Source organism: Osmia lignaria, unplaced genomic scaffold (genome assembly GCF_051020975.1).
Source record: "Osmia lignaria lignaria isolate PbOS001 unplaced genomic scaffold, iyOsmLign1 scaffold0011, whole genome shotgun sequence".
Classification (NCBI taxonomy): domain Eukaryota; kingdom Metazoa; phylum Arthropoda; class Insecta; order Hymenoptera; family Megachilidae; genus Osmia; species Osmia lignaria.
The window spans coordinates 5285376-5298035 of NW_027478165.1; positions in this window are offsets into that span (position 1 = coordinate 5285376).

Consider the following 12660-nt stretch of genomic DNA (forward strand, 5'->3'; position numbering starts at 1 on the left):
TCAGGCCCCTTCCCTTGAGATATATCTGCAAATATCTCGGAAACGAAGCGAGCTATGGCAAAATGTTAAGAGACCTTTTTTGTAGAGAATTATGTTTCCTACAATTTATGTTCTATGATATTTTTTGATCAGAAGCGTAGTTTTCGAGATATATCGAGATATTTAAAAGTTCCAAAGCCGCACCAACATAATAGAGATACAGAAACACCGTGGCCCCTTTCTTTGAGATAACTCTGCACTAGTGCGAGCCGCAAATGCCACTTCCAGCTTAGCTGTGCAGAAGAAGAACAACAAGAAGAAGAACTATCTCGAAATATGTCCGTCAGGCCCGTTCCTTTGAGCTGAATCTGCAAATATCTCGGAAACGAAGCGAGCTATGGCAAAATCTTAAGAGACGTTTTTTGTAGAGAATTATGTTTCCTACAATTTATGTTCTACGATATTTTTTGATCAGAAGCGTAGTTTTCGAGATATATCGAGATATTTAAAAGTTCCGAAGCCGCACCAACATAATAGAGATACAGAAACACCGTGGCCCCTTTCTTTGAGATAACTCTGCACTATTGCGAGCTGTAAATGCCACTTCCAGCTTAGCTGTGCAGAAGAAGAACAACAAGAAGAAGAAATATCTCGAAATATGTCCGTCAGGCCCCTTCCCTTGAGATAAATCTGCAAATATCTCGGAAACGAAGCGACCTATGGCAAAATGTTCAGAGACCTTTTTTGTAGAGAATTCTGTTTCCTACAATTTATGTTCTATGATATTTTTTGATCAGAAGCGTAGTTTTCGAGATATATCGAGATATTTAAAAGTTCCGAAGCCGCACCAACATAATAGAGATACAGAAACACCGTGGCCCCTTTCTTTGAGATAACTCTGCACTAGTGCGAGCCGCAAATGCCACTTCCAGCTTAGCTGTGCAGAAGAAGAACAACAAGAAGAAGAAATATCTCGAAATATGTCCGTCAGGCCCCTTCCCTTGAGATAAATCTGCAAATATCTCGGAAACGAAGCGAGCTATGGCAAAATGTTAAGAGACCTTTTTTCTAGAGAATTATGTTTCCTACAATTTATGTTCTATGATATTTTTTGATCAGAAGCGTAGTTTTCGAGATATGTCGAGATATTTAAAAGTTCCGAAGCCGCACCAACATAATAGAGATACAGAAACGCCGTGGCCCCTTTCTTTGAGATAACTCTGCACTATTGCGAGCTGCAAATGCCACTTCCAGCTTAGCTGTGCAGAGGAAGAACAACAAGAAGAAGAAATTTCTCGAAATATGTCCGTCAGGCCAGTTCCTTTGAGATGAATCTGCAAATATATCGGAAACGAAGCGAGCTATGGCAAAATGTTAAGAGACCTTTTTTGTAGACAATTCAGTTTCCTACAATTTATGTTCTATGATATTTTTTGATCAGAAGCGTAGTTTTCGAGATATATCGAGATATTTAAAAGTTCCGAAGCCGCACCAACATAATAGAGATACAGAAACACCGTGGCTCCTTTCTTTGAGATAACTCTGCACTAGTGCGAGCCGGAAATGCCACTTCCAGCTTAGCTGTGCAGAAGAAGAACAACAAGCAGAAGAAATATCTCGAAATATGTCCGTCAGGCCCCTTCCCTTGAGATATATCTGCAAATATCTCGGAAACGAAGAGAGCTATGGCAAAATGTTAAGAGACCTTTTTTGTAGAGAATTAAGTTTCCTACTTTTCATGTTCTATGATATTTTTTGATCAGACGCGTAGTTCTCGAGATATATCAAGATATTTAAAAGTTCCGAAGCCGCACCAACATAATAGAGATACAGAAACACCGTGGCCCCTTTCTTTGAGATATCTCTGCACTATCGCGAGCTGCAAATGCCACTTCCAGCTTAGCTGTGCAGAAGAAGAACAACAAGAAGAAGAAATATCTCGAAATATGTCCGTCAGGCCCCTGCCCTTGAGATATATCTGCAAATATCTCGGAAACGAAGCGAGCTATGGCAAAATGTTAAGAGACCTTTTTTGTACAGAATTATGTTTCCTACTTTTTATGTTCTAGGATATTTTTTGATCAGACGCGTAGTTCTCGAGATATATCAAGATATTTAAAAGTTCCGAATCCGCACCAACATAATGGAGATACAGAAACACCGTGGCCCCTTTCTTTGAGATAACTCTGCACTAGTGCGAGCCGCAAATGCCACTTCCAGCTTAGCTGTGCAGAAGAAGAACAACAAGAAGAAGAAATATCTCGAAATATGTCCGTCAGGCCCCTTCCCTTGAGATAAATCTGCAAATATCTCGGAAACAAAGCGAGCTATGGCAAAATGTTAAGAGACCTTTTTTGTAGAGAATTAAGTTTCCTACTTTTTATGTTCTATGATATTTTTCGATCAGATGCGTAGTTCTCGAGATATATCAAGATATTTAAAAGTTCCGAAGCCGCACCAACATAATAGAGATACAGAAACACCGTGGCCCCTTTCTTTGAGATAACTCTGCACTAGTGCGAGCCGCAAATGCCACTTCCAGCTTAGCTGTGCAGAGGAAGAACAACAAGAAGAAGAAATATCTCGAAATATGTCCGTCAGGCCAGTTCCTTTGAGCTGAATCTGCAAATATCTCGGAAACGAAGCGAGCTATGGCAAAATGTTGAGAGACGTTTTTTGTAGAGAATTATGTTTCCTACAATTTATGTTCTATGATATTTTTTGATCAGAAGCGTAGTTTTCGAGATATATCGAGATATTTAAAAGTTCCGAAGCCGCACCAACATAATAGGGATACAGAAACACCGTGGCCCCTTTCTTTGAGATAACTCTGCACTAGTGCGAGCCGCAAATGCGACTTCCAGCTTAGCTGTGGAGAAGAAGAACAACAAGAAGAAGAAATATCTCGAAATATGTCCGTCAGGCCCCTTCCCTTGAGATAAATCTGCAAATATCTCGGAAACGAAGCGAGCTATGGCAAAATGTTAACAGACCTTTTTTGTAGAGAATTATGTTTCCTACAATTTATGTTCTATGATATTTTTTGATCAGAAGCGTAGTTTTCGAGATATATCAAGATATTTAAAAGTTCCGAAGCCGCACCAACATAATAGAGATACAGAAACACCGTGGCCCCTTTCTTTGAGATAACTCTGCACTATTGCGAGCTGCAAATGCCACTTCCACCTTAGCTGTGCAGAAGAAGAACAACAAGAAGAAGATATATCTCGAAATATGTCCGTCAGGCCCCTTCCCTTGAGATAAATCTGCAAATATCTCGGAAACGAAGCGAGCTACTGCAAAATGTTAAGAGACCTTTTTTGTAGAAAATTAGGTTTCCTACTTTTTATGTTCTATGATATTTTTTGATCAGATGCGTAGTTCTCGAGATATATCAAGATATTTAAACGTTCCGAAGCCGCACCAACATAATAGAGATACAGAAACACCGTGGCCCCTTTCTTTGAGATAACTCTGCACTATTGCGAGCTGCAAATGCCACTTCCAGCTTAGCTGTGCAGAAGAGGAACAACAAGAAGAAGAAATATCTCGGAATATGTCCGTCAGGCCCCTTCCCTTGAGTTAAATCTGCAAATATCTCGGAAACGATGCCAGTTATGGGAAAATGTTAAGAGACCCTTTTTGTAGAGAATTAAGTTTCCTACTTTTTATGTTCTATGATATTTTTTGATCAGATGCGTAGTTCTCGAGATATATCAAGATATTTAAAAGTTCCGAAGCCGCACCAACATAATAGAGATACAGAAACACCGTGGCCCCTTTCTTTGAGATAACTCTGCACTATTGCGCGCTGCAAATGCCACTTCCAGCTTAGCTGTGCAGAAGAAGAACAACAAGAAGAAGAAATATCTCGAAATATGTCCGTCAGGCCCCTTCGCTTGAGATAAATCTGCAAATATCTCGGAAACGAAGCGAGCTACGGCAAAATGTTGAGAGACCTTTTTTGTAGAAAATTAGGTTTCCTACTTTTTATGTTCTATGATATTTTTTGATCGGATGCGTAGTTCTCGAGATATATCAAGATATTTAAAAGTTCCGAAGCCGCACCAACATAATAGAGATACAGAAACACCGTGGCCCCTTTCTTTGCGATAACTCTGCACTATTGCGAGCTGCAAATGCCACTTCCAGCTTAGCTGTGCAGAAGAAGAACAACAAGAAGAAGAAATATCTCGAAATATGTCCGTCAGGCCACTTCCCTTGAGATAAATCTGCAAATATCTCGGAAACGAAGCGAGCTATCGCAAAATGTTAAGAGATCTTTTTTGTAGAGAATTATGTTTCCTACAATTTATGTTCTACGAAATTTTTTGATCAGAAGCGTAGTTTTCGAGATATATCGAGATATTTAAAAGTTCCGAAGCCGCACCAACATAATAGAGATACAGAAACACCGTGGCCCCTTTCTTTGAGATAACTCTGCACTAGTGCGAGCTGCAAATGCCACTTCCAGCTTAGCTGTGCAGAAGAAGAACAACAAGAAGAAGAAATATCTCGAAATATGTCCGTCAGGCCAGTTCCTTTGAGCTGAATCTGCAAATATCTCGGAAACGAAGCGAGCTATGGCAAAATGTTAAGAGACGTTTTTTGTAGAGAATTATGTTTCCTACAATTTATGTTCTATGATATTTTTTGATCAGAAGCGTAGTTTTCGAGATATATCGAGATATTTAAAAGTTCCGAAGCCGCACCAACATAATAGAGATACAGAAACACCGTGGCCCCTCTCTTTGAGATAACTCTGCACTATTGCGAGCTGCAAATGCCACTTCCAGCTTAGCTGTGCAGAAGAAGAACAACAAGAAGAAGAAATATCTCGAAATATGTCCGTCAGGCCCCTTCCCTTGAGATAAATCTGCAAATATCTCGGAAACGAAGCGAGCTATGGCAAAATGTTTAGAGACCTTTCTTGTAGAGAATTAAGTTTCCTACTTTTTATGTAGTATGATATTTTTTGATCAGATGCGTAGTTCTCGAGATATATCAAGATATTTAAAAGTTCCGAAGCCGCACCAACATAATAGAGATACAGAAACACCGTGGCCCCTTTCTTTGAGATAACTCTGCACTATTGCGCGCTGCAAATGCCACTTCCAGCTTAGCTGTGCGGAAGAAGAACAACAAGAGGAAGAAATATCTCGAAATATGTCCGTCAGGCCCCTTCCCTTGAGATAAATCTGCAAATATCTCGGAAACGAAGCGAGCTATGGCAAAATGTTAAGAGACCTTTTTTGTAGAGAATTATGTTTCCTACAATTTATGTTGTATGATATTTTTTGATCAGAAGCGTAGTTTTCGAGATATATCGAGATATTTAAAAGTTCCGAAGCCGCACCAACATATTAGAGATACAAAAACATCGTGGCCCCTTTCTTTGGGATAACTCTGCACTATTGCGAGCTGGAAATGCCACTTCCAGTTTAGCTGTGCAGAAGAAGAACAACAAGAAGAAGAAATATCTCGAAATATGTCCGTCAGGACCCTTCCCTTGAGATAAATCTGCAAATATCTCGGAAACGAAGCGAGCTATTGCAAAACGTTAAGAGACCTTTTTTGTAGAGAATTAAGTTTCCTACTTTTTATGTTGTATGATATTTTTTATCAGAAGCGTAGTTTTCGAGATATATCGAGATATTTAAAAGTTCCGAAGCCGCACCAACATAATAGAGATACAGAAACACCGTGGCCCCTTTCTTTGAGATAACTCTGCACTAGTGCGAGCCGCAAATGCCACTTCCAGCTCAGCTGTGCAGAAGAAGAACAACAAGAAGAAGAAATATCTCGAAATATGTCCGTCAGGCCCCTTCCCTTGAGATAAATCTGCAAATATCTCGGAAACGAAGCGAGCTATCGCAAAATGTTAAGAGATCTTTTTTGTAGAGAATTATGTTTCCTACAATTTATGTTCTACGAAATTTTTTCATCAGAAGCGTAGTTTTCGAGATATATCGAGATATTTAAAAGTTCCGAAGCCGCACCAACATAATAGAGATACAGAAACACCGTGGCCCCTTTCTTTGAGATAACTCTGCACTAGTGCGAGACGCAAATGCCACTTCCAGCTTAGCTGTGCAGAAGAAGAACAACAAGAAGAAGAAATATCTCGAAATATGTCCGTCAGGCCCCTTCCCTTGAGATAAATCTGCAAATATCTCGGAAACGAAGAGAGCTATGGCAAAATGTTAAGAGACCTTTTTTGTAGAGAATTAAGTTTCCTACTTTTCATGTTCTATGATATTTTTTGATCAGATGCGTAGTTCTCGAGATATATCAAGATATTGAAGAGTTCCGAAGCCGCACCAACATAATAGAGATACAGAAACACCGTGGCCCCTTTCTTTGAGATAACTCTGCACTAGTGCGAGCTGCAAGTGCCACTTCCAGCTTAGCTGTGCAGAAGAAGAACAACAAGAAGAAGAAATATCTCGAAATATGTCCGTCAGGCCCCTTCCCTTGAGATAAATCTGCAAATATCTCGGAAACGAAGCGAGCTATGGCAAAATTTTAAGAAACCTTTTTTGTAGAGAATTAAGTTTCCTACTTTTCATGTTCTACGAAATTTTTTGATCAGAAGCGTAGTTTTCGAGATATATCGAGATATTTAAAAGTTCCGAAGCCGCACCAACATAATAGAGATACAGAAACACCGTGGCCCCTTTCTTTGGGATAACTCTGCACTATTGCGAGCTGCAAATGCCACTTCCAGCTTAGCTGTGCAGAAGAAGAACAACAAGAAGAAGAAATATCTCGAAATATGTCCGTCAGGCCACTTCCCTTGAGATAAATCTGCAAATATCTCGGAAACGAAGCGAGCTATGGCAAAATGTTAAGAGACCTTTTTTGTAGAGAATTAAGTTTCCTACTTTTTATGTTCTATGATATTTTTTGATCAGAAGCGTAGTTTTCGAGATATATCGAGATATTTGAAAGTTCCGAAGCCGCACCAACATAATAGAGATACAGAAACACCGTGGCCCCTTTCTTTGAGATAACTCTGCACTAGTGCGAGCTGCAAATGCCACTTCCAGCTTAGCTGTGCAGAAGAAGAACAACAAGAAGAAGAAATATCTCGAAATATGTCCGTCAGGCCAGTTCCTTTGAGCTGAATCTGCAAATATCTCGGAAACGAAGCGAGCTATGGCAAAATGTTAAGAGACGTTTTTTGTAGAGAATTATGTTTCCTACAATTTATGTTCTATGACATTTTTTGATCAGAAGCGTAGTTTTCGAGATATATCGAGATATTTAAAAGTTCCGAAGCCGCACCAACATAATAGAGATACAGAAACACCGTGGCCCCTCTCTTTGAGATAACTCTGCACTAGTGCGAGCCGCAAATGCCACTTCCAGCTCAGCTGTGCAGAAGAAGAACAACAAGAAGAAGAAATATCTCGAAATATGTCCGTCAGGCCCCTTCCCTTGAGATAAATCTGCAAATATCTCGGAAACGAAGCGAGCTATCGCAAAATGTTAAGAGATCTTTTTTGTAGAGAATTATGTTTCCTACAATTTATGTTCTACGAAATTTTTTGATCAGAAGCGTAGTTTTCGAGATATATCGAGATATTTAAAAGTTCCGAAGCCGCACCAACATAATAGAGATACAGAAACACCGTGGCCCCTTTCTTTGAGATAACTCTGCACTAGTGCGAGCCGCAAATGCCACTTCCAGCTTAGCTGTGCAGAAGAAGAACAACAAGAAGAAGAAATATCTCGAAATATGTCCGTCAGGCCCCTTCCCTTGAGATAAATCTGCAAATATCTCGGAAACGAAGAGAGCTATGGCAAAATGTTAAGAGACCTTTTTTGTAGAGAATTAAGTTTCCTACTTTTCATGTTCTATGATATTTTTTGATCAGATGCGTAGTTCTCGAGATATATCAAGATATTGAAGAGTTCCGAAGCCGCACCAACATAATAGAGATACAGAAACACCGTGGCCCCTTTCTTTGAGATAACTCTGCACTAGTGCGAGCCGCAAATGCCACTTCCAGCTCAGCTGTGCAGAAGAAGAACAACAAGAAGAAGAAATATCTCGAAATATGTCCGTCAGGCCCCTTCCCTTGAGATAAATCTGCAAATATCTCGGAAACGAAGCGAGCTATCGCAAAATGTTAAGAGATCTTTTTTGTAGAGAATTATGTTTCCTACAATTTATGTTCTACGAAATTTTTTGATCAGAAGCGTAGTTTTCGAGATATATCGAGATATTTAAAAGTTCCGAAGCCGCACCAACATAATAGAGATACAGAAACACCGTGGCCCCTTTCTTTGAGATAACTCTGCACTAGTGCGAGCCGCAAATGCCACTTCCAGCTTAGCTGTGCAGAAGAAGAACAACAAGAAGAAGAAATATCTCGAAATATGTCCGTCAGGCCCCTTCCCTTGAGATAAATCTGCAAATATCTCGGAAACGAAGAGAGCTATGGCAAAATGTTAAGAGACCTTTTTTGTAGAGAATTAAGTTTCCTACTTTTCATGTTCTATGATATTTTTTGATCAGATGCGTAGTTCTCGAGATATATCAAGATATTGAAGAGTTCCGAAGCCGCACCAACATAATAGAGATACAGAAACACCGTGGCCCCTTTCTTTGAGATAACTCTGCACTATTGCGAGCTGTAAATGCCACTTCCAGCTTAGCTGTGCAGAAGAAGAACAACAAGAAGAAGAAATATCTCGAAATATGTCCGTCAGGCCCCTTCCCTTGAGATATATCTGCAAATATCTCGGAAACGAAGCGAGCTATGGCAAAATGTTAAGAGACCTTTTTTGTAGAGAATTATGTTTCCTACAATTTATGTTCTATGATATTTTTTGATCAGAAGCGTAGTTTTCGAGATATATCGAGATATTTAAAAGTTCCGAAGCCGCACCAACATAATAGAGATACAGAAACACCGTGGCCCCTTTCTTTGAGATAACTCTGCACTAGTGCGAGCTGCAAATGCCACTTCCAGCTTAGCTGTGAGGAAGAAGAACAACAAGAGGAAGAAATATCTCGAAATATGTCCGTCAGGCCCCTTCCCTTGAGATAAATCTGCAAATATCTCGGAAACGAAGCGAGCTATTGCAAAACATTAAGAGACCTTTTTTGTAGAGAATTAAGTTTCCTACTTTTTATGTTGTATGATATTTTTTATCAGAAGCGTAGTTTTCGAGATATATCGAGATATTTAAAAGTTCCGAAGCCGCACCAACATAATAGAGATACAGAAACACCGTGGCCCCTTTCTTTGGGATAACTCTGCACTATTGCGAGCTGCAAATGCCACTTCCAGCTTAGCTGTGCAGAAGAAGAACAACAAGAAGAAGAAATATCTCGAAATATGTCCGTCAGGCCACTTCCCTTGAGATAAATCTGCAAATATCTCGGAAACGAAGCGAGCTATGGCAAAATGTTAAGAGACGTTTTTTGTAGAGAATTATGTTTCCTACAGTTTATGTTCTATGATATTTTTTGATCAGAAGCGTAGTTTTCGAGATATATCGAGATATTTAAAAGTTCCGAAGCCGCACCAACATAATAGAGATACAGAAACACCGTGGCCCCTCTCTTTGAGATAACTCTGCACTAGTGCGAGCCGCAAATGCCACTTCCAGCTCAGCTGTGCAGAAGAAGAACAACAAGAAGAAGAAATATCTCGAAATATGTCCGTCAGGCCCCTTCCCTTGAGATAAATCTGCAAATATCTCGGAAACGAAGCGAGCTATCGCAAAATGTTAAGAGATCTTTTTTGTAGAGAATTATGTTTCCTACAATTTATGTTCTACGAAATTTTTTGATCAGAAGCGTAGTTTTCGAGATATATCGAGATATTTAAAAGTTCCGAAGCCGCACCAACATAATAGAGATACAGAAACACCGTGGCCCCTTTCTTTGAGATAACTCTGCACTAGTTGCGAGCTGCAAATGCCACTTCCAGCTTAGCTGTGAGGAAGAAGAACAACAAGAGGAAGAAATATCTCGAAATATGTCCGTCAGGCCCCTTCCCTTGAGATAAATCTGCAAATATCTCGGAAACGAAGCGAGCTATTGCAAAACGTTAAGAGACCTTTTTTGTAGAGAATTAAGTTTCCTACTTTTTATGTTGTATGATATTTTTTATCAGAAGCGTAGTTTTCGAGATATATCGAGATATTTAAAAGTTCCGAAGCCGCACCAACATAATAGAGATACAGAAACACCGTGGCCCCTTTCTTTGGGATAACTCTGCACTATTGCGAGCTGCAAATGCCACTTCCAGCTTAGCTGTGCAGAAGAAGAACAACAAGAAGAAGAAATATCTCGAAATATGTCCGTCAGGCCACTTCCCTTGAGATAAATCTGCAAATATCTCGGAAACGAAGCGAGCTATGGCAAAATGTTAAGAGACCTTTTTTGTAGAGAATTAAGTTTCCTACTTTTTATGTTCTATGATATTTTTTGATCAGAAGCGTAGTTTTCGAGATATATCGAGATATTTAAAAGTTCCGAAGCCGCACCAACATAATAGAGATACAGAAACACCGTGGCCCCTTTCTTTGAGATAACTCTGCACTAGTGCGAGCTGCAAATGCCACTTCCAGCTTAGCTGTGCAGAAGAAGAACAACAAGAAGAAGAAATATCTCGAAATATGTCCGTCAGGCCAGTTCCTTTGAGCTGAATCTGCAAATATCTCGGAAACGAAGCGAGCTATGGCAAAATGTTAAGAGACGTTTTTTGTAGAGAATTATGTTTCCTACAATTTATGTTCTATGATATTTTTTGATCAGAAGCGTAGTTTTCGAGATATATCGAGATATTTAAAAGTTCCGAAGCCGCACCAACATAATAGAGATACAGAAACACCGTGGCCCCTCTCTTTGAGATAACTCTGCACTAGTGCGAGCCGCAAATGCCACTTCCAGCTCAGCTGTGCAGAAGAAGAACAACAAGAAGAAGAAATATCTCGAAATATGTCCGTCAGGCCCCTTCCCTTGAGATAAATCTGCAAATATCTCGGAAACGAAGCGAGCTATCGCAAAATGTTAAGAGATCTTTTTTGTAGAGAATTATGTTTCCTACAATTTATGTTCTACGAAATTTTTTGATCAGAAGCGTAGTTTTCGAGATATATCGAGATATTTAAAAGTTCCGAAGCCGCACCAACATAATAGAGATACAGAAACACCGTGGCCCCTTTCTTTGAGATAACTCTGCACTAGTGCGAGCCGCAAATGCCACTTCCAGCTTAGCTGTGCAGAAGAAGAACAACAAGAAGAAGAAATATCTCGAAATATGTCCGTCAGGCCCCTTCCCTTGAGATAAATCTGCAAATATCTCGGAAACGAAGAGAGCTATGGCAAAATGTTAAGAGACCTTTTTTGTAGAGAATTAAGTTTCCTACTTTTCATGTTCTATGATATTTTTTGATCAGATGCGTAGTTCTCGAGATATATCAAGATATTGAAGAGTTCCGAAGCCGCACCAACATAATAGAGATACAGAAACACCGTGGCCCCTTTCTTTGAGATAACTCTGCACTAGTGCGAGCCGCAAATGCCACTTCCAGCTCAGCTGTGCAGAAGAAGAACAACAAGAAGAAGAAATATCTCGAAATATGTCCGTCAGGCCCCTTCCCTTGAGATAAATCTGCAAATATCTCGGAAACGAAGCGAGCTATTGCAAAACGTTAAGAGAACTTTTTTGTAGAGAATTAAGTTTCCTACTTTTTATGTTGTATGATATTTTTTATCAGAAGCGTAGTTTTCGAGATATATCGAGATATTTAAAAGTTCCGAAGCCGCACCAATATAATAGAGATACAGAAACACCGTGGCCCCTTTCTTTGGGATAACTCTGCACTATTGCGAGCTGCAAATGCCACTTCCAGCTTAGCTGTGCAGAAGAAGAACAACAAGAAGAAGAAATATCTCGAAATATGTCCGTCAGGCCACTTCCCTTGAGATAAATCTGCAAATATCTCGGAAACGAAGCGAGCTATGGCAAAATGTTAAGAGACGTTTTTTGTAGAGAATTATGTTTCCTACAATTTATGTTCTATGATATTTTTTGATCAGAAGCGTAGTTTTCGAGATATATCGAGATATTTAAAAGTTCCGAAGCCGCACCAACATAATAGAGATACAGAAACACCGTGGCCCCTCTCTTTGAGATAACTCTGCACTAGTGCGAGCCGCAAATGCCACTTCCAGCTCAGCTGTGCAGAAGAAGAACAACAAGAAGAAGAAATATCTCGAAATATGTCCGTCAGGCCCCTTCCCTTGAGATAAATCTGCAAATATCTCGGAAACGAAGCGAGCTATCGCAAAATGTTAAGAGATCTTTTTTGTAGAGAATTATGTTTCCTACAATTTATGTTCTACGAAATTTTTTGATCAGAAGCGTAGTTTTCGAGATATATCGAGATATTTAAAAGTTCCGAAGCCGCACCAACATAATAGAGATACAGAAACACCGTGGCCCCTTTCTTTGAGATAACTCTGCACTAGTGCGAGCCGCAAATGCCACTTCCAGCTTAGCTGTGCAGAAGAAGAACAACAAGAAGAAGAAATATCTCGAAATATGTCCGTCAGGCCCCTTCCCTTGAGATAAATCTGCAAATATCTCGGAAACGAAGAGAGGTATGGCAAAATGTTAAGAGACCTTTTTTGTAGAGAATTAAGTTTCCTACTTT